A 21,197-nucleotide genomic window follows, 5' to 3' on the forward strand; every position below is an offset into this window, starting at 1 on the left:
AAAAAAAAAAAAAGACTTGGAAAAAATGATTCGGCATTTTGTATGGACCCAGGGAAAAAAATCCATATAGATAAGGCAGTTCTTAGTTATAAAAACAAAGCCGGGGGCATCAGCATACCAGACTTTAGGCTGTACTACAAGACCACAGTGTTCAAGACAGCATGGCCCTGGCACAAAAATAGAGACATAGACATTTGGAATCAAATAGAAAACCAGGAAATGAAACTAACATCTTACAACCACCTAATTTTTGATAAACCAAACAAGAACATACACTTGGGGAAGAATCCCTATTCAATAAATGGTGCTGGGAGAACTGAATATCCACATGTTGAAGACTAAAACTAGACCTGCACCTTTCTCCACTCACAAAATTGATTCAAAATGGATAAAGTACTTAAATTTAAGGCATAATACAATAAAAATCCTCAAAGAAAGCATAGGAAAAACACTGGAAGATATCTGCCTGGGAAATACTTTATGAAGAAGATTTCCATGGCAATTGTAACAACAAAAATAAACAAATGGGACTTAATGAAACTGAAGAGTTTCTGTACAGCTAAGGAGACAACAACCAAAGCAAATAGACAACCTACACAATGGGAAAGGATATTTGCATATTTTGAATCAGACAAAAACTTGATAACTAGGATCTATAAAGAACTCAAATTAATCCACATGAAAAAAACCAACAATCTCATATATCAATGGGCAAGAGACTTGAACAGAACCTTCTCTAAATAAGACAGATGAATGGCTAACAAACATATGAAAAAATGCTCATCATCCCTAATTATTGGAGAAATGCAAATCAAAACCACCCTGAGATATCATCTAACTCCACCAAGAATGGCCCATACATCACAAAATCTCAAAACTGCAGATGCTGGCATGGATGTGGAGAGAAGGGAACACGTCTACACTGCTGGTGGAACTGCAAACTACTTTTTTGTGTAGAAAATAAGTTTTTAGAAAAGTATAAATCCTATGCTATTTTACTGCTTTAGGAAAGTATAAAATCAATTTGTATGACTCTGTGTCTGATAGAAGATATCTAATTCACAGAAAAATAACAAAAAGATTCGGTCAGTTATGGTAGTATGGTAGTGTACTGAAGTACTTATATTGATCCTCATTTTTCTGTTATTACCAGTGAATGCTTTAAAATGGTAAGATAGCCTCATTTTGTGCTTCCAAAACATGGAAAAACATTTGAATAGGAATGTCATGGGAACATTATTCACAAAAATCACTGGAAGACGTAAATGACTTTTCTTTGCAATTTCTAAAAACTATCTTAAATTGGAAAAGAACTGAAAAGGAGGTAGAACCCTCTCAGAGTTAGTATTTACAGCTTTAAATTATTATTCATATAGAAATTTTCCTATCTTCTCTTCATTTCAACATACAAGTAAACCAACAATTATTCTTCATTTCCAAAACTGACTCCTCAATAATTTAATGACCTGAACTTACATAGGAATGCAAAGGTTCAAGTTTTACTGATCAACAATTATTTGAGAAAATGAAATATAATCTTAAAGGTAATTACTCAAATTCTAGGACATTTTAGAATGACTTGAAATAGTAGAGGGAAAGCATCTTTAACAGTAATCACAAAGCACTTCAGTATTTATACTTTAAAGAAAACCAGGTTGAACCAGTTTTTTTATTGTTTTTTGTTTTCTGTTGGGGAAGGGAGCGTGGTTAGTTGAATTCAAAATACGATAATAAAAGAATATACAAGTACCTTAAGACCTCTGTGGTCTAAATCACAAGATAGGGTCTCATTTAAATCCTAGACTAATTAATAGAATAGCAATATTTATTCATTCTATTTTAATATTTTTAGAATCCTTATTTCCAAAGAGTTTCTTCAAACCATAATTTTAATTTTATCTTGACACCTTTAAAAAAAATGCACACTTCATCATATGGTCCTTGCACAATTGCACCACCTAGTGTTTACTAAGGCAATAATTCTACAAGTTTAATAAAGTTTTCTCACTATTTAAAACAAAAACCACTACATTCCCACCAAGACACCACCACATTACATCAATCATCCAAACTTGAACTTGTTACTTTTGTTTGACTTCTAAAAGTTTGATTTTATTTAACTTATAAAAGATAAAAACAATAAACCATTAAGTTTGGATTTTTTAAATTTTAGATTTGTGATCTATTTAAAATATTCTAAATGTGCACTGAAATGTATACTTCAAATATGTTCAAAATGATCTTTTTTTTAAAAAATATTCACTTTTAAAAATTCAAAATGTGTGTCAAAATCAAAATTAAGAAAGGAAAAGAAGGGCGGGACCTGTGGCTCCGTGGGTAGGGCACCAGACCCATATACCGAGGATGGCAGGTTCAAACCTGGCCCCTGCCAATCTGCAACACAAAATAGCCGGGCGTTGTGGCAGGTGCCTGTAGTCCCAGCTACTCGGATGCTGAGGCAAAAGAATAGCCTAAGCCCAGGAGTTGGAGGTTGCTATGAGCTGTGTGATGCCACAGTACTCTACAAAGAAAAAGAAAATAGTGGGTGGCTTCTTCAAAGGTAGAAGCAATGGAATAGCTCCTTTTCTCCCCTCTACTCTTTTGGCTTCCTAAAGGCAAGACTAGGTTCTTGTTCCTGTTCTCCACCCAGAATCACATTATAAAATAATTTATCTGTCTACAAGAAAAGCCGCATAGTTTCTTCAATAAACAGTTATTAAATTTTTAAAAATTAACCCTACTTTTATAGTATTAAGCAATAACTTCTTTAAACATATATCAATGAATAACTATCATAATTATATTAAATATACAATATTAACCTGAATTTAATAATGCACATTATGATTACAAGTCAATATTGCTCTTCTACATGATAAGCAGGCATAAGTGATAAACTGTTCATATGAATTACTACAATCAACAGTGCCTTTATACAGTTAAAACTTCATAAAATAAGCTGGAGAGAGAAAAAGAGAAACTCAGGTAGAACAGAAAGGTATTCTAAGGCCTTTCTAAAGACTTCACGATCCATTATCTATACTTAGGAGAGCCAATCCTATTCCTTTTCTAGCAGCAGGCCATGGATTACAGAATTCCCTGGCTGGAAAGTATACCAGTTCTCCAACTTGCCAACCTCCAGTGTTGAAAGCCAGGAGAGAGCCAAATACAATTTGGCTTAGAATAGTAGTCCTAAGTGTTAAAAGTGTATGTGTGTGTGTGTGTGTGTGTGTGATAGAAAGAGAGAGAGAGAGTGTGTGTGCATGAGAGAGACAGAGTGTGTGTATGAGAGACAGACAGACAGACAGACAGAGGTGGAGGGAGATGAAAATGAAAAGCTTCAATTCAAATGAAAACCAGTCTAGGCTCCCCACATAAAACAGCAGAGGTATACAATCAAATCTTCTTTGGAAAGTGCCTATTTCCCTTTGTTCTCCAGCATCAACTCTCTACCACCATGCATTTTATCCACCCTGTGAAAGTCTACCCCTGACATTTTATTTTTCATCATCCCTCTGGATGAGGTATGATTTATATAATTTATTTGTTTAAAGCTAGACAGAAGAACAATCGAAGTGGTATCATTGGTGCTCCCATCAAGTATAGCTCAGATCTACCTAGAAAACACTGAAATGTTCCTGGACCACTGTGTAGAGGGTTAAGGTATACAATATAACACCTCCTTGACTAAAAATAAATAAATAAACAAACAAACAATGATCAACACAAGCTTGCAGGTTGCTCTTCCAGCCCCTTTCATCTCTTCTGACAGGTTCCTATCACTCATCACACAAACTAGGCTTTATAGTGATGTGACAGGCTGAGATGGTACTGTGAAACATGCCTTGGTTTGAAAACTTTTTCTTACATAAAACCAAAAACTTTCCCTTTACTAAACTGATGTAGGGTCTTGCTCCCATGATCTTAAAAGCTGACCGTGACAATAAAATCTCCTAAGAACTGAGAGTCATGTCTCTCAGGATTCTAAGCCTGACCTATGTACCCAGAGGACTATGAAATGCTAAAATGTGGGATGCTATGTGAGAGCAATACTTGAAAGAGCCTTCACTGTAATTACTCCTCTAATCAACAAAGGAGGTGAGGGTGACATTCATTCCTATTCTCCTGAAGAAAAAAAGGAAAATGGAAAACACTAAAGAGCTATTTTGTACATAAACTATGTGGAAAGAGATAACGCAGAGCCTTGAACATGCAACTCAGAGCAAAACAGTAAAGTACATTTTAAATTAAAAAGGAAAGAAGACAGAGACAATTCATCTCCACCATTGAGCTTGAATTCTCAACATAAAAGAAAGCGAAGTAAACCCACTCAATCTATCCAACCCCAGAGGTCTCCAAAGAATAGAACTGAAAAGGGGCCAGGGATTCTGTTCCTGAGAAACTAGAGACTGAAGCCAGACACTGCATAGAGTTGCAATTCAAATTCTCTTGAATTCAGTATTCAAAACATTTTAAATCTTGAATTTAGCCAAAAGTGGTCCCAAACTGGTAAGTAACCTCAAATGCATAGCAGAAGTAAACACGATCCCTCTTAGAAGAATAGATACACTTTCATTCCAGAACCTAAAGACTTTCCTATTTAATTTTTCAAAGAAAAATGACATGATGAAATGAGGTATCATGAAAAAGAACCAGTAAAAGTAATAGAAATCAGGGAGAGAAACCTCAAAAACAGTATGTTAGAATTATCAGATACACTGATCAAGCTAAAAAGCTTCTGCACAGCTAAAGGCACAACAACTAAAGCAAACAGACAACCTTCAGAATGGAAGAACATATCCACATATTACAAATCTGACAAAAGCCTAATAACCAGAATCTACAGAGAACTCACAAGAAAAGAGCTAACAACCCCATTTATTACTAAGCAAGAGACATGAATAGAACCTTATCCCAAAAGACAGACAAATGGCTAACAAACACATGAAAAAATGCTCATTGTCCACATCACAAAGTCTTAAAGCTAAAGAGATGGCATGGATGCAGAGAAAAGGAAACATTTATACACTGTTAGTGGGAGTGCAAACTAATACTGCCTTTTTGGGAAGAATAATGGAGAATTCTCAAAGAGCTAAAAATAGACCTTCCATTTGATCCTGCAATCCCATTACTAGACAGCTACCCAGAAGAAACAAATATCATTTTACCATAAGGATATTTGCACTCAAATGTTTACAGCAGCTCAATTCACAATCACCAAGATGTGGAAACAACCCAACCTCTCATAAATCCATGAATGGACAAATAAACTGTGGTAAATGAATACCACAGAATACTATTCAGCCATAAAGATGGACACTTCACATCTTTTGTATTTACGTGGAAGGATTTGGAGAACATCCTTGTTTAAAAGTATCACAAGAAGCTCTGCACCTGTAGATTAGCAGCTAGGGTGCCAACCACATACACTGAAGCTGGCAGGTTCAAACCCAGCCCAGGCCTGCCAAACAATGACAACTACACCAAAAAATAGCCGAGAGTTGTGGTGGGTGCCTGTAGTCCCAGCTACTTGGGAGGCTGAGGCAAGAGAATCACCTAAGCCCAAGAGTTTGAGGTTGCTGTGAGCTGTGACAGCACAGTACTCTACCAAGGGTGACATAGTGGGACTATGTCTCAAAAAAAAAAAAAAAAGTATCACAAGAATGGAAAAGCAAGCATCCAATGTACTCTATACTAATATGAAACTAGCAGATGAACAACTACACGCCCATATGAAGAGAAAAACACATTTAAAATCAAGAAAGTGGGGGCGGCACCTGTGGCTCAAAGGAGTAGAGCACTGGCCCCATATGCTGGAGGTGGTGGGTTCAAGCCCAGCCCCAGCCAAAAAAAAAAACAAAAAACTGTAAAATCAAGAAAGTGGAGGGGAGAGGTGTGGTAAACTCTCACCTATGGGGTAAAATGTAGGGGTTTATGGCACACCTTTTGGGTGAAAGGCCCAACTGCAACTTGGACTTTACCTAACAAATGCAAACAATGTAACCTAATTTTATATACCCTTATATTAATCTGAAATAGAAAAAAAAAAGAATTGCCCTTTCTTTTTTGTGTGTGAAAACTGTTAAGATTTTAATAAAACACAGTGAAAATATTCCCTTCAGGATGAAAATGATAGTATTTACACACTGAAAATATATCCTTGACAATAGCCATCGTTTGGCTTTAAAGTATGGTAGCATAATCCTCCCAAAGAATATTTCTGATGTAAAAAAGAATCAGTAGTATACAGGCAATATTCCACTCTCCCCTAGTAATGCCCTAAGTTTGTATACCTTTAATTTCTACTCAACCTTTTTTTTTAAGACAGACTCTGTTGCCTTGGGTAGAGTGCCATGTCAGCACAGTTCATAGCAACCTCAAACTCTTGGATTCAAGTGATTCTCTTGCCTCAGCCTCCCGAGTAGCTGGAACTATAGGCACCTGCCACAACACCCAGCTAATTTTTCTAATTTAAGTAGAGACAAGTCTTAGTCTTTCTCCAGCTGTCTTGAACACTGAAGCTCAAGCAATCCTCCCCCTTAGCCTCTCAGAGTGCTAGAATTATAGTAGTAAGCAACTGTGCTGGGCCTCTTCTCAAACTACTAAAAAAATAGAAAACAAATGGTGGTAGTGAACTAGATATAAAAAACTTCCAACAAAGACCTTAAGAAATAACTTTAAAAAGAAGATATTTACACTCTATTAACCTAGAACTTGGTAAATACAGGTTTCTGGGCTTATTTTTCCTTGACCTATCAAAATTCTCAGAAGCTTCAGAAGATGTCCTCCAGAGTATCAACATGTTTTATTAGATTTCACTACTCATCTTGTTTCATATTTTTTTTTAATTTGGAACTAAAAAAAGGATTATGTTTATTGAAGGCAAGGGGATGCAAACAATGTTTAAAAAAAGAGCTCATCTGGCATTTAATTAACTTTTTCTTCCCTGCTTGCCAAATGGGAGGTGGATTTTATTTGTATATATTCTAAGGATCCTGATCTGCTCATGAAATCCTTATTTAGGGAGAAGCTGTGGGGCAGATGTTTGAAGCAATCCTTTGAGAGAACACTTTTCAGGGCAGAGTAATTGCTCTGTTCTGCCTACTTCTTTCCCGTTTGCTTCATGTGTACTACAAAATAGTCATTGCATGCGATGGTGAGGCCTGCAATTAGGGGAGAAGCATCTCTGGAAGCCCGCTTTGCCATCTGGGCACTGGTCCAGGTCCTTCATTATTTTGTCTAAGCCCAGAGGGTCTTTCTGATTTTCCAAAAATCCCAGGAACTCCTTCTCCATGAGCACTATGAGGTCCTCCTTTGTTAAGTAGCCTTTATCTGCAAAAGGCTGCGAATCTGCAGTAAATCTGCGAAACGTGAACATCATGGTTTCCATGGAGTGCTCCATCTGAGATGGCATTTTGGTGAGGTTTACTGAAGTCTGGGCTGAGAGGCGCAGTAGACACTAGCTAGCTGGGGCGCGGGGTTTGTTTCATATTGTTGGCTACTTTATTAATATAAATTTAATCTTTATAAATAAAAATATGTTTTCATAACAGCAAATCTATGTCCATTACTATGAAGTTTGCTTTCAAGAAGATTTGATGTCCCATCATGATTAAAGTATCTGCTTCCAAAGTAACCTCATTTGCAAAATGTCAGTAAAGTTCATAGGTCTATTAATATTCAAGCCACTCTGTCATGTAAATACAGATAGATGGTGAAATCTCACCACCTTCATGGCACTCATCAAACACTGGTCAGAGATCACAGGGTGCCCGGATCAAACCCATGGGTAGGATGATTGGACTGACTGCCCTGTATAGCTTCATGTGTCCGTCTGTGCCAACTGTGCCTTCTTTTCTTCTTCTATACTGCCAACTGTACCTTCTTTTGCAACAATGATAGTCATCTTCACTTTCCCATCATAAATGAGTGTATTTAGGATGGTTTCAATATCCTCCATGGACAACTCTACCTCACTGATCCCTAGTTCACAGATATATTTCCACACTTTATGTGATGAAGCAAATGAACTATTTCTTTGTATTACTGGATTCTTTTTGCTTTCTTGTGCTGTTTCTGCCTTGGTTTGTAGGAATTTAAAACACTGGTGGTTAAGCACCTCCACAAACTCAGATTCAAAGTCTTGGTCACTGTACCAGGCCCCTCCAGTCACAGGGCGGTCTGGCTGCATGTTGTAGAGCATGTACACCTTCTTTTTGGAGGCTGCTACAGACTTAACAGCTTTAATGAGGTTTTTTACTTTCCAAGTTCTTCAGAATTTTGTTGACTTCTGTTAATGGCAAGTCACTTTTGTATCGGATATCTCTGCTCCATATTCCTTTATTTCCTGCATCTTCTATGATTTGATATACTAGTTTTTCTTGGTTATCTGATCCTTTCATTTTCCCAGCATTCTGAGAGTCTTCTATTCTATATAAAAGGCCTGTACCGCTCCTTAAGAGGTCCAATTGACCCATGGACAACAGTCTGTTAATGGCCACTGCCCGCTGCTGGGCTTCTATATAAGGCATGGAGTCTGTGACTCCATGAGGAAACTGGTGACATAATTCTATAATCCTGTTTTCTATTTCCAGAGGATCCACATCAGGTGGCTGCACCTTCACCTTCACCTCAGCCATAAGGGCGCAGTTCCCAATTCCTGGGGGAAGAGGCACACCAAGCCGTGGGTTACCAAATCTCAAGAATTGCCCTTTCACAATGCCTTTGCGCATTGTGGTGGCAGTAGATGGGACATGCAGAATGACGCTACAAGTTCACCGACCTGTACATGCAATGGAAATGCTCTGCCAGCATCGCATCATCAGTACCAAGAGTCACAAGTTCATCCAAATGAACCTGGGGATGTTGACAAGGTTACTGGCAGATTTAATGGCCAGTTTAAAATGCTACACTATCTATGGGGCCATTTGCAATATGGATGAATCAGATGATTCCATCCATTCTCCCACTGGCCAAGGCCAATATCATCCTTTCAAAGAACTTCTGACTAGAGAGAGTCAGAGATGTGGAATGTGTGTCATAAATAGTAAAACACCACGCCCACCAAAAAGAATTATCAGGTACAGATAACAAAATAACATTACTTAATAGTTAAAGACATTTAAAAAACAGAGTTGATAATACTGCAGAGAACAATAAACTATTTAAAAAGAGTTTTACAGATTTTAGAGAGAAGTAAATAAAACCAGAAATGAAAAACATAATTGAAATTAAAAATGAAATGGAAAGAATATCAGAGAACTAAAAAACATGAGTGAGCTGAAAATATAGTTTAATAAATAATCCTATTAAAATGTAGGCAAAAATTTTTTTCTTTCCTTTTTTTCTTTTTGAGACAGAGTCTTACTCTGCTGCCCTATGTAGAGTTCCTTAGCCTCATCCTAGCTCACACCAACCTCAAACTCTTTTTTTTTTTTTTGTCCAGGGCTAGGCTTGAACCCGCTACTTCTGGTACATGGGGCCAGTGCCCTACTCCTTTGAGCCACAGGCGCCGCCCCCAATCTCAAACTCTTAAGCTCAAGGGATTCTCTTGCATCTGCCTCCTCTGCTACAGGTGCCCCCACCACATACCTCCCCAACTAATTTTCCTTTCTTTTTTTTTTTTTTCAGTAGAGACAGGGTCTTGCTTTTGCTCAGGCTGGTCTCAAACTCCTCAGCTCAGGTGATCCACCTGCCTCAGCCTCCCAGAGTGTGGGATTACAGAGGCATGAGCCACCGTGCCTGGCCTAAGCAAAGAATTTGAACAGACATTTCTCAAAAGAAGACATACAAATGGCCAACCGGTATATGAAAAAATGCTCACTAGTCATCATGAGGGAAATGCAAATCACAACCACAATGGGACATCATCTATTCCAGTTAGAATGGCTATTACCAGAAAGACAAAAAATAACAGACACTGCTAAAGATGTGGAGAAAAGGGAACTCTTACTATAAACTGTTGTTAGGAACATAAATGAGTATAGCCACGATGAAAAAAAGAATGAAATCCCATCATTTGCAGCAACATGGATAGAGATGGAGGTTACTAAGTTAACAGAAACAACCCAAGCAAAGAAAGAAAAGTATTGCATGTTCTAATTTATACATGGAAGCTAAAAAAGTGGATTTCATGAAGAGAGAGAGTAAATTGGTGATTACCGGAAGCAGAAAGGGGGAAAAAGGGGAGGATAAAGAGAGAAGGATTAATGAGAACTAAACAGATAGAAGAAAGAAAACCTGGTGTTCAATTGATTAGTAGTGTGACTAAAGTTAGCATTAATCTACTGAACATTTCAGAGTAGTTAGAAAAGAATAATTAAAATGTCCCTACAACAAAGACAAATATTTAAGGTAATGGAAATCTCAATTACCTTGATCTGATTATATGAAAATATCAAATTGTCACATGTACTCTGAAAATATGTACATCTATTATGTATCAATAAAAAATAAAATTCTTAGTAAAAAAGCAACCCAATACAAAACAAAAAATAAATAAATATTAAAAGCAATTCCAAATTAAATTTAAAAAGCAAGCATGTGATACCAAAAAACACACATCTAAAATATACAAAGATCCAAAATAAAAAGACAAAAAAAAGATTTATCATGAAAATACTAACAAAAAGGTGGTCATTGCACTTGTATTAATATTAAGCAAAAATGTAAAATGACTGTAAGATAAAAGTATTGCTAGAGATAAAAAGGATTATGTCATAATGACAGAGGTTCAATTCACCATGAAAACAATTATAATAAATATGCATCCAATAACATGGCTTCAAAATATATAAAGCAAAAATTAACAGAACTAAATCTAACTGGCAATTAGAAAAAGAAATTGATTCTAAAAGAATTGATAAAGAAGATTTTATAACATCATTAATAAACTTGTCCCAATGAGCATGCAGAGAACACTATACTCAAAAGCTACAGAATTTATACTCCTGTCAAACTCAATTTGGAAATTTAAAAATCAAACAAGCCATGAAAATCTTAAAAGTCTTGACAAATGTTAAGTTACTTAGATCATACAGAACACATTTCCTAGCTAATTTAGCTAGAAATTGACAACAAGAATAGAATGAAAATTAACGTCCATATGTTAAAAATCAAGAAACACACTTCTGAATAATCATGGATAAAAGAATAACATGAATAGAAAATGTTTTAGGTACATGTTTTGAATTAATCAATAATGAAAACACTATTTGTGCTAAGCAACCATCTCAAGTTAAAAATAAAAAGAGCTGCAAAATAAACTCAAAGTAATCAGAAGGAAATAACAAAATTAGCAGAAAGTAATGAATTCAGAAACGTACCGGAGAGTCAAGTATTTTATACTTTGAAGAAAACTAAAAAAAAAAAAAGTACTATACATTAGCATAAAAGGTCTTTTAAAACTATTCTCATAAACAGGAATTAAGAAGCAGACATATGAACACACCTACAGTGAAAGCTACTTCCACCCAAAGTTCTTATCTTGTAGTTACAAGTAGTAAGGAAGGGAGATACCAAATATACTAATCATGCAGTAAAGATGTAGAAGTGCTCACTCTCCCTTACCTGTGCAATCTCCTACCGCTTCCCTCCATGCCAGAGCTTTCTGTAGTACCCTCGAAACCCTCATGTTGTCTTACACATCTTCAAATGCATCAAAAAATGCTTTCTTTCCTTGTATTGTGTAAAATTTGGTTCTGCCACAGTTATACCATTGGCTTCTCCTATGTCCTCACTAGGTTCTTTATCTCACACATGCCCAAAGGCATTAACTATATTTCATATCAAGAAGAAAATGAAACAACAAAAAAACCTTCCACTATTCTCAATTACCACCACTCCTCAATTTAAAAAACAACTCTTAAAAATTTTCTTCACATCCTTATTTCATATTCACAATCCTCCGACCCTTACCTTCCCTAGGAAACTGCTTCCTCTAAAGTCACCAAAGATCTCCTTGTTTCCGAGCTACTGGACTTTTCTCAGGCCTTATCTCACTAGGTTGAAGTTTCTCCTACTGACACTGTTATCCATCCTTTCTTTCTGGAAATACTCTCTTGCTGAAAATATTCTCCCCAAGCTAGTTTACTTATCATCCCTCTGATCACTCTGAAGCACTTTTTTTTCATCTCTAGCATGCCTCAGAATTCTATCCCAGGTCTTCTTTTCTTCTCACTTCATCCACTATTCCTGGATGGTCTTTTCTTCCATACCTTCAACTTCCATTTACAAAATTAAATCTCAAGCATACACCTACAGGAAAATATACTTTCTCTCCTTCACCTATCTCAACTCCTAGCATAAGAATTCCTGCATATAAGGTTACTACCAAGGAACAAAACTGAATTCCTCATCTTCACCAAGCAAGCCTATTTTCCTATGTTTCCAGTTTTATTTAGTATATAATACTATCATTTACTCAACTGCCTAAGTCAGAGACCTACATATAGGCCTTTGCTCCTCCTCCTCCCTTGCTGCTTGTATCCAATCACTATTCACTAAAGTCTACTTCAGGTGTCCTCAAACTATGGCCCGTGGGCCACATGCAGCCCGCAGAGGACATTTATCCGGCCTGCTGGGTGTTTTTGCCGCCGCTGCCTGTCCTGCTTAGCAGCTGACTTGTCCTGGGGCCTGCAGTCCAGCCCTTCAATGGTCTGAGATACAGTGAACTGGCCCCCCTGTTTAAAAAGTTTGAGGACCCCTGGTCTACTTTATAAATGTCTTTCAAATTGATCTAAACCTCTTCTCTAAAATATCAGAATTAATTCTAAGATTTCAAAAACCAAGACTCTAGAATTTATTATTTCTTATAATAATATAAACTTTTCCTAATTCCATAAGAATTAGCTTTCATTTATTTATACATTCATCTGTATACACTTCACTATGTTTAAGTATCTCCTATATTTACAAAAGGGAAACAAAATAACAAAAAACATGCCCACTACTCTCAATTACATCCTTCTACTCCCAACTTAATGAATTCATTTATTCACTAAATTCACTCACTCATGATTTCTTGAACACCTCATATATTCCAGTCACTGTGCTAGGAAAAGAGATAGAATCTCTACCCTAAAGACTTATTCAGATTGCTGCACATACACACACCTTTAATTTTTAACAATCCTAGCTATGAAAAATAAATCCAATAGATTTTACTCCTTCAAAAAGGTTAATGAGATGTCAGAGATCAACAGTTTCCCTTAATGCATTGCAGGTAAAAGTGCAAAATATGATTGTACAATAAAAACAGTCCTAGGTAAGAACACTTTTGGTAGAATTTACACTGCCCTATGACTTAAATCCAAGTCTCTGGGATCTAGAGGTTTGAACCCTGAACCATAATTTTCTGGACATGTGAAATCACACTTGAGAGTATTCCTCTGTCCGTATCAGCAGAACTGCCACCTATGAATTCTCAAAACCTAGTCTGCCAGATGTATATTTTCCTGAGAAGCCTTCACACTTCAGAAATACCTGGTTCTGAAGATGGTGAAGATTGTGAAGATTGTGATTTCATATTCCAACTGTCTTCCATTTCAGCCGAAGCAATCAAATGAGATATAAATGGCATTACCTAAGGGGCAACTGGGTAACCAAGCTTCCCATAATAAGTTCTAATAACTAAAGCGATTCTCTACTGAGGAGATAGAGAAGATAGGGAAGGATATAGAATCCCAAAGGGGCTTTGTCAAATTACACCCTAAAGTTTATGGTATGAAAAAGGCATTTACTCTCAGAACCAGCAATTCTTCTTTCTAGAAATGTCAAAAATACAAAGACATATGCCCAATGCAACAGCAAAGGAACAGAAATAACCCAAATGTCCATCAATAGGGAACTGGTTGAATAAACCATTATACGTCTACATAATGGGGTTCTATGCTGCTGTTAAAAAGGAATAGAAAATATTTTTATGCACTCCTATGACATGATCTCCAGAATAAAGTACAGAGTACATAATATCCTACTTTTTAATAAGAAAGACATACACACACACATACTTTTTTTTAAATGGAAGGATAAGTCAAAAAGTAATAAAAATGGTTACGGAGAGAGTGAGAGACAGATCAGCGTAGAGTGAAAAAGTATGTGGGCTAGGCTTCTCTCAGTATGTCTTGCTTTGTAGATTTTATTTGGAAAACACACAATAGTTTACAAAATTACAATGTAAGATTAAATAAAAATGAGGTGGGAAAAGCCATCCTAAAAACCAAAAGCAAAATGAAATCAAACTATACTACAAGTTACTGCAAGTAACTCTGAAACACAGCAATTTCTCGTTCATCTCCGCAGGAATCCTTGAAGAGGGGAATGCCTTAAGAGACAGGAGAAATTACTAGTTTAGGTGATCATATGCTAGTAAGGATATTGATACTATTATTCTAAAACTATACTTTTTTAGTATAATTTTAAATAATTATGTTGATGTTTAGAACCAAAGTTTTCAGCATGAGAAAAGAAATACAAAAAATAAAATTAAAGACATAAAAATCCTGTATTATTCAACTGAGTAATTTTAACTAGAAATATAAGTAAGAATTCATGATCCATTTTCTCTTTTAAAAAAAATACATATTTCCTAGTTTGGTCCACTAAAAAGTCCTAGAAACAATGACCAACCTACTAATGGTCAAATTGTGGCATTAACATATGTTTCCCAAAGAATCAGGGCTCCTTGGAGAAATGGGTGATTCCAAGTCTGAAACAGGAAATGTACAGGATGAGCCTCAAACACTCTTTCATGCTAGAAATACATACATGACAACTCTCAATGGCTACTGGGATTACATCAAAAGGAATCAGGAGCCAACATGAAAGGACTAACAATTTTGAAAAACATTTGGGTTTGTCATCATCTTCTAAAACCAAACATTCATATATCAGATGGCCCAATATTTCTAATTATAGGTATACATTCCCCCTAAAACCTGCACATACACAAAAGATGATATATTTAAGAATGAGTGTGTCTTCAGAATATCAAAAACCTGAAAAAAAATCTAAATGTTCATCAACAGGACAGTAAATGAATAAATCATGAACTATTCAAACAGAATACCATAAAGCAGACAAAAAGTCATAGTAACATGGAGTGATATGGATGAACCTTAACTATATAAAATTAAGAAAAGAAAATGTGAGCTGTTGCCAAAGTCATTGCTTTAAACTTCTAAACTACTATTAAAGTGTAAGTTTAATAAGAATAGTTTAATAGAAATGATTATTACATTTCAAAAAAAGTTAATAAAGAGAAAAAAAGAAGGTTCTCATAATGAAATTTTATGTATTTTTAAAAAGCCATCTAATCAAATATATAACTCCTAAAATAGCAAGGATGTGTTGGCCATGCAGATCTTGAGTAATGTTAATTAAAACCCAAAATATATTGACAGTGAAAGCAAAATGCCAGTATGTTTGTGTTTCCTAAAACCAAATACACAGACATGAATTATTTGTTCAAATAAAAACCACTCATTTGCAAATAGCACTATTTTTAATAGTATTCTAGATTTCTAGTTGCCCTTCATTAACCTATCTTCAACATAGTCTTTCCATCTTAAATCCAAGAGACACTTAAGCATGAATACTCTTCTTTGGTTTTGGGTTTTTTTTAAGGAATTAGGAGAGCCTCCATGCTACAAAATAGAATTAAAGTTCCCCTACTTCACATAAAACAATATTTTATATTCTATTATAAGACAAATGCTCCTGTATACCCCAAAGTTGTAAAAAGTTCTTTCAATAGTATCAACATTTATAATAATATGCATTTGAGCATTCTTAAACTGAGAAGAATGTTGATATAAGTTCCTTTATAAAAGATAAATGTTCTCTATTAGTTCTTTTATGTTGTTTTCCCCATTATTCCCACAGAAAGAAATACACCTATGTACTAAAGATCCAATGTACTAAAAGATTTTTATTTTCAATAGATTCCAGACCACAATAATAAAGTGCCAATTTTAAAAGATTTACATCTATGTTAGGCAACAATGTTTAACAGATACTTGTGAGGAACAAAGAAGGGTTCATGTGTAAGAAAATACAGTTAGAAGGAACAATATTTGATAGTATAGCAAAATGATTATAATCAACAATAATCTTAGGAATTGGAATGTTCCTAACAAAGAAATGCTAAATGGGTGGATGGTGATGGATATCCTAATTTGATTAATTCACATTGCATGCCTGCATCAAAACATCACATGTACCCTATAAAAATGTACAACTATTATGCCCTCATAATAATTGAAAATAAACATTTTTTAAAGATACATAAAAAGTCATTCAATTAAAAGAATTAGCTAGACAATGTCAGGAAGATAATGAGGTATAAACATGGTATCTCTTCTTTTAGAGTTTACAACTTAGTTGGGAAGACAAAGGATATAAGTAGTAAAACGAAAGTGCAGAACATTTAGGAAGAAATTTGTAACTAAATGCCAAATAAAAGGCACTAACACAAAAGCTATCAGATTACATAATACATGTTCAAAGAGTGATTAGAAACAGCTTTGCAGAAGAAACTAAGCCCACAATGTGTTTTCTCAAATAAGTAGCACACATTCAGAAAATAACAGAAGTGAGAGAATCACATATAACAGGAACCAAAATTTTTTTCAGCATAAAATAAATACAAGCATGTCTAAAGATGATTTCTATTAAGGAGTACAGTTAAGAAAAGTTAGAAAGATACGTTGTTAGTAAACTTAACCTGTCTGGGCCTATAGGCATTGAAAGAAAAGTATCCAAAACTTTCACTCACACTCAGAGAAAGTAATAGTATTTTGAAAGCATTTGGTTTTCCCCACACCACTATAACGGGGAGAGGGGAAGAATGGACATAAAAATAGGCTTGATTTAATTTTACCAGCTTTTGCCAAGTAATATAATCACAAATGAATAATGTGAATTCTTTGACTGTTAAATTTTGTTTACGAAATATGATTCTACTTTTTCTTTTGTTCTGTTTAAAGACTAATCACTTATTTCAAGGTTGTGAAAAGTATTCCGTGCCGCTCCCCCCTCACCCCCCACCATCTTAGTACATGTCAGAGCCAGTTATTTTTGCAGCTTTGAAGTTGCTTCAAGATCTGTCATTTGGTTAGGTCAGGGGACGGATGCCTGGGGTGTTTTGTCCTCCAGGATGCTATTTTTCCTTAATTCATCTCTGTTTAGAAATGATTTATTCATTTTGAAGTGTGGAGCATTTTTTTAAAGATTAAAAAAAATCCAAGTCCCATGTCAACCTTATCATATTCAAGGCATAATTTTCCATTCATCTATTTTGTGTAACTATTAAAACATCACTCTGATGCTTTAAAAAATTTTTTTCTTGGTAAGAAGGGCACTTGATATGAAATTTGAAGAAAAAAATTTTTTAACTTTACTGTGAAATAATTTCAAATAGACAAGTTGCAAAAAAATAAAAAATAAAAAGAACTGCTACACACCCATAACCCAGTTTTCCCAATTATTAACATTTTACCTCATTAAACTTAAAATTCTCTCATATACACAAACACACAAATTTTTCCTGAACCACTGAAATAAAGCTGCAGACACAATGTGTCATTACCCCTTGATACATTAGCATATAGCTCCTAAAACTAAGGATACACACCTACATAACCTCAATACAATCATCAAAATCAATAAATAATATCAACATGATCTTATCATTTAAACCAAAGACCAATTCAAACTTCATCTGTTGTTCCAATAATGTTCAAGATCCAACCCAGCATCATGCTTTGCCTTTCACTGTCATATGTCTCTTGGGTCCACTTCAATTTGGAACACTTCCTGTCTTTTCTTGACTTTGACATTTCTGAAGCATAAAGGCTGATTACTTTATAGGATTTTCCTCAAGATGGGTTCTTCTGATGTTTCCCTGGGGTTAGATATGGGTTATGTACTTTTGCCAAGAATACCACAGAACTGATGCTACACTCTAGGTTCAATATATTGGGAGGCACACAGCATCAATTTGTCTCATTATTTGGATTGGTAACTTCTATCACTTGGTTAAGACAGTATCTGCTATGATTTTTCTCAGTTACGAAAAATTCTGTTGGCAAATATTTTGAAAGTATGCAAATGTCCTGTTTCTCACTGAATTTTTGCCTACTAGTTAGAGAACTCATTGATGATTCTGCCCAAATCAGTTATTCCTATGAGGGTTGCCAAAGGTGATTCTCTAATTCCAACATTTTTTTCTACATTCATTGGTATTCTACTATAAGGTAGAGATTTCTGTTCAACCTCTTTTACTTACTAATTTATTGACATCAACGTGTACTCATGGATTTCAATTTATTCAATGAGTTAAATCTATCATTATTAACTTTGACATTCAAAATGTTCCAGATTTGGCAGGGGAGTTCCTTCAAGCTTGGCCCTATGTGTTTTTACACGCTTTTATCATTCTTTCAGCACTTCATTGCTTTCTGACACAGCAAGCCATTTCTCTAAAAATCTCCGATTCCTTTTAGAAGACAATGGTAGTTTAAAACAGAAATCTAGGCAGTAGTATATTCATTGCTACTAGAATGTCATCACTTCTAGGCCCCCTCAAGCTACGAAATATATGTAGGTCTACACAGAGATACACAATATACGTCCATACACCTGGCCCACTGCTGGTTTAACAACTGAAAGGACTGCATTTTTAATTCTTGTCTTAAGATTGCACCAAGAGCAAGATGATGATGCACATATAACAGTTTGACATAACCCCTCAAAAAAGTCTAATAGAAATAGAAAAGATGCAACGGAGAAAGGCAAGCAAAACAACCTCCTCTACAAAAGCACTAGTCTCAGAAAGTGTTACCCAGAAACAGTCACACTTCCAATCCATAACAGCAAGTACTCCATCTTATTGAAAGCTGGCATTATTTAATAAAGCAATCATTGTAGTACAGAAATGAAAAAATTCTGAAGCACTGCTAAGTAGACTCATCACTGACTATAGGTTCTTCAAAAAGAAAAGGCCAATAGACACAAAAGGTGTGCATAATTCCACTTATGTGAAATATGCAGATGGGTCAAATACATAAAAACAAAAAGTAGATTAGTTGCCAGGGGCTGGAGAGAGATGGAAATAAGGAATAAGTGCTAACGCATACGAGATTTCTTTTGGGACTGATGAAAATGTGTATAGTGGTTGCTATAGTTACTCCCAAAGTTTGCATTTTGGAAATATAATCCCCAATGGGATTAATCTAGAAATAGGTTTTTAGGAGATAATTAAGGTCAAATGAGGTCATAAGGGTATGGCCCTAATCTAATACAACTATGGCCTCATAAAAAAAAGAAAGAGCCCTTTGAAATGCTCCCTGTCTCTTGCCATGAGATGCCTTCAGCCACATAGCAAGAACCATACCACTATCACTCAACTTTGAGCTTTCCAGCCTCTAAGACTATAAGAAATAAATTTATTCTCTTTATAAACTACCCAGTCTTGGGTATTCTGTTATAGGAACAGAAAATGATGTGAGTGATGAGGTGGAAAACTTTTGAACATTCTAAAAACTACTAAATTATACACTGTTAAACTGAATTTTATGGTTTATAAACTATATCTCAATAAGAAAGGGAAAACCAATACTGCAAGACTCTGTAATAGCCCACCAAACATTAACTTTTGGAGATTCTCATGTTCCCAAACTTTCATGGCTTTTCTGTACACCAAATACAGCAATTCTGATAGACAACTTTGCCAATTAGGTGGAAAGGTGCTTCATTAAAAAAGATCATTTTGACAAAGATATCATTAAAATTTTCAGTTTTTTAACTTCAGTAGTTCTCAGAAGCCAAACTTACCATGGTTAACTTTTTGTAGCACTTAAACATGTAGGTATACTTTGGTATTTCACTGTTAGACTTCTGTAATCTGTGGTTTTGGAATATTCAATTCAGCAAATGTATGGTGCACAGTTTAGGGACTCAATTTCAGCCATAATTTGTCCATTTGCTGGCATCTCCTGTTGTGATGCCTGTTGTGAAGTTTTTATCCAGTTGTTAATAAAATGTCTGTGGGGAACCTTCTCTTTATAATAGAAAGTGAATTCTCTTTTTACTGTCATCATGAACTTGGGTTTGGCTAACCAGAGAGCATAGTTAACTTTTTCTTCAAAGCTTGCCATCTTCAATCAGAAGAAATGAAATGACAGAATTAAAGTAAAAATTTTGTTATTCAAAATTCACAAAAATAAATGAGTATAAAACAAATTTAAATAATTACACTTTCAAATGATGTTTTTCTAAATCTGTAACACTTATACTTGTGAAGTTATTAAAGCTTAAAACTGCACTAAGATTTTTGAGATATTCTGTACTTTTAACTTACATAAAAACCTCAAATTTAGCCATAGTTATGCAAAAGGAAATAGTAGCTGGGAAATTTAGAATACCATTACTTATGCAACTTGTACCCTCTAATGGTAGAGATGATTTCCTTTTCAAAAAAAAAAAATTGGGGAAAAAAAGGAATAAGTATAATAATTGCTTGAGTAGAAAACCAAGTAAAATGAGGAAGGGCCTCATTAATGGTGAGTTAACTGGTCATTTTAAAATCTAAAGTTTCAATGAAAGACATCCTGTGATGCTAAAAGAACTGAATTTAATAATCATCATTCTGAAAACTTCACTGAAAAAGCTTGGAAAGTGACCAAAGAGTAGAAAAATTCCATTGGAATATAAAATGTAGAAGCTGGCAAGCGTGACATTAGATTCAGTGATTCTGAAAATTATAAATCAATAAACCTAACTTTTACTGGTAGGAAAATAAATGGAAAAAATAAAATACTCTAAAAACTAGGCAACATAGGTTATTGAAAGCCTGACCAAAGAGGGAAAGAGAAAGTTTAGAAAGTCTTCCAGGTTTCCAATAACACATACCCATTGAGTGGATACAATCAACTTTACATTCTTTTATACACATATCACAAAAATTATACAGACTTTTATGTGTGTGTATTTAATGTGTGGCCCAAGACAACCCTTCTTTCAATGTGATGCAGAGAAGCCAAAAGGTTGGACATCCCTAAACTATACATTCATTTCTAAGTTTTATCTAACAGATACAAACTATCCAAAGGAAAATAATAAATGTTACTTTTAAGAACCGGTTCTAGGCCCAATATTAGCTAAATATTTTCTGCCATGACATAGATGACTACCAAGTA

General features: G+C 35.1%; 1 protein-coding gene and 1 pseudogene across 1 annotated transcript in view; both read right to left on the minus strand.

Annotated features, from left to right (window-relative positions):
• Positions 1 to 21,197, minus strand: part of WDPCP (WD repeat containing planar cell polarity effector) — a 375,892-nt gene that overhangs the window by 302,102 nt on the left and 52,593 nt on the right. The gene's annotated exons all lie outside the window — the stretch shown is intronic.
• LOC100944502 lies at positions 7,674 to 8,639 on the minus strand (annotated as a pseudogene).

This window comes from Otolemur garnettii, unplaced genomic scaffold, assembly GCF_000181295.1.
Source record: "Otolemur garnettii isolate 467f Iridium unplaced genomic scaffold, OtoGar3 scaffold00024, whole genome shotgun sequence".
NCBI classification, from domain to species: domain Eukaryota; kingdom Metazoa; phylum Chordata; class Mammalia; order Primates; family Galagidae; genus Otolemur; species Otolemur garnettii.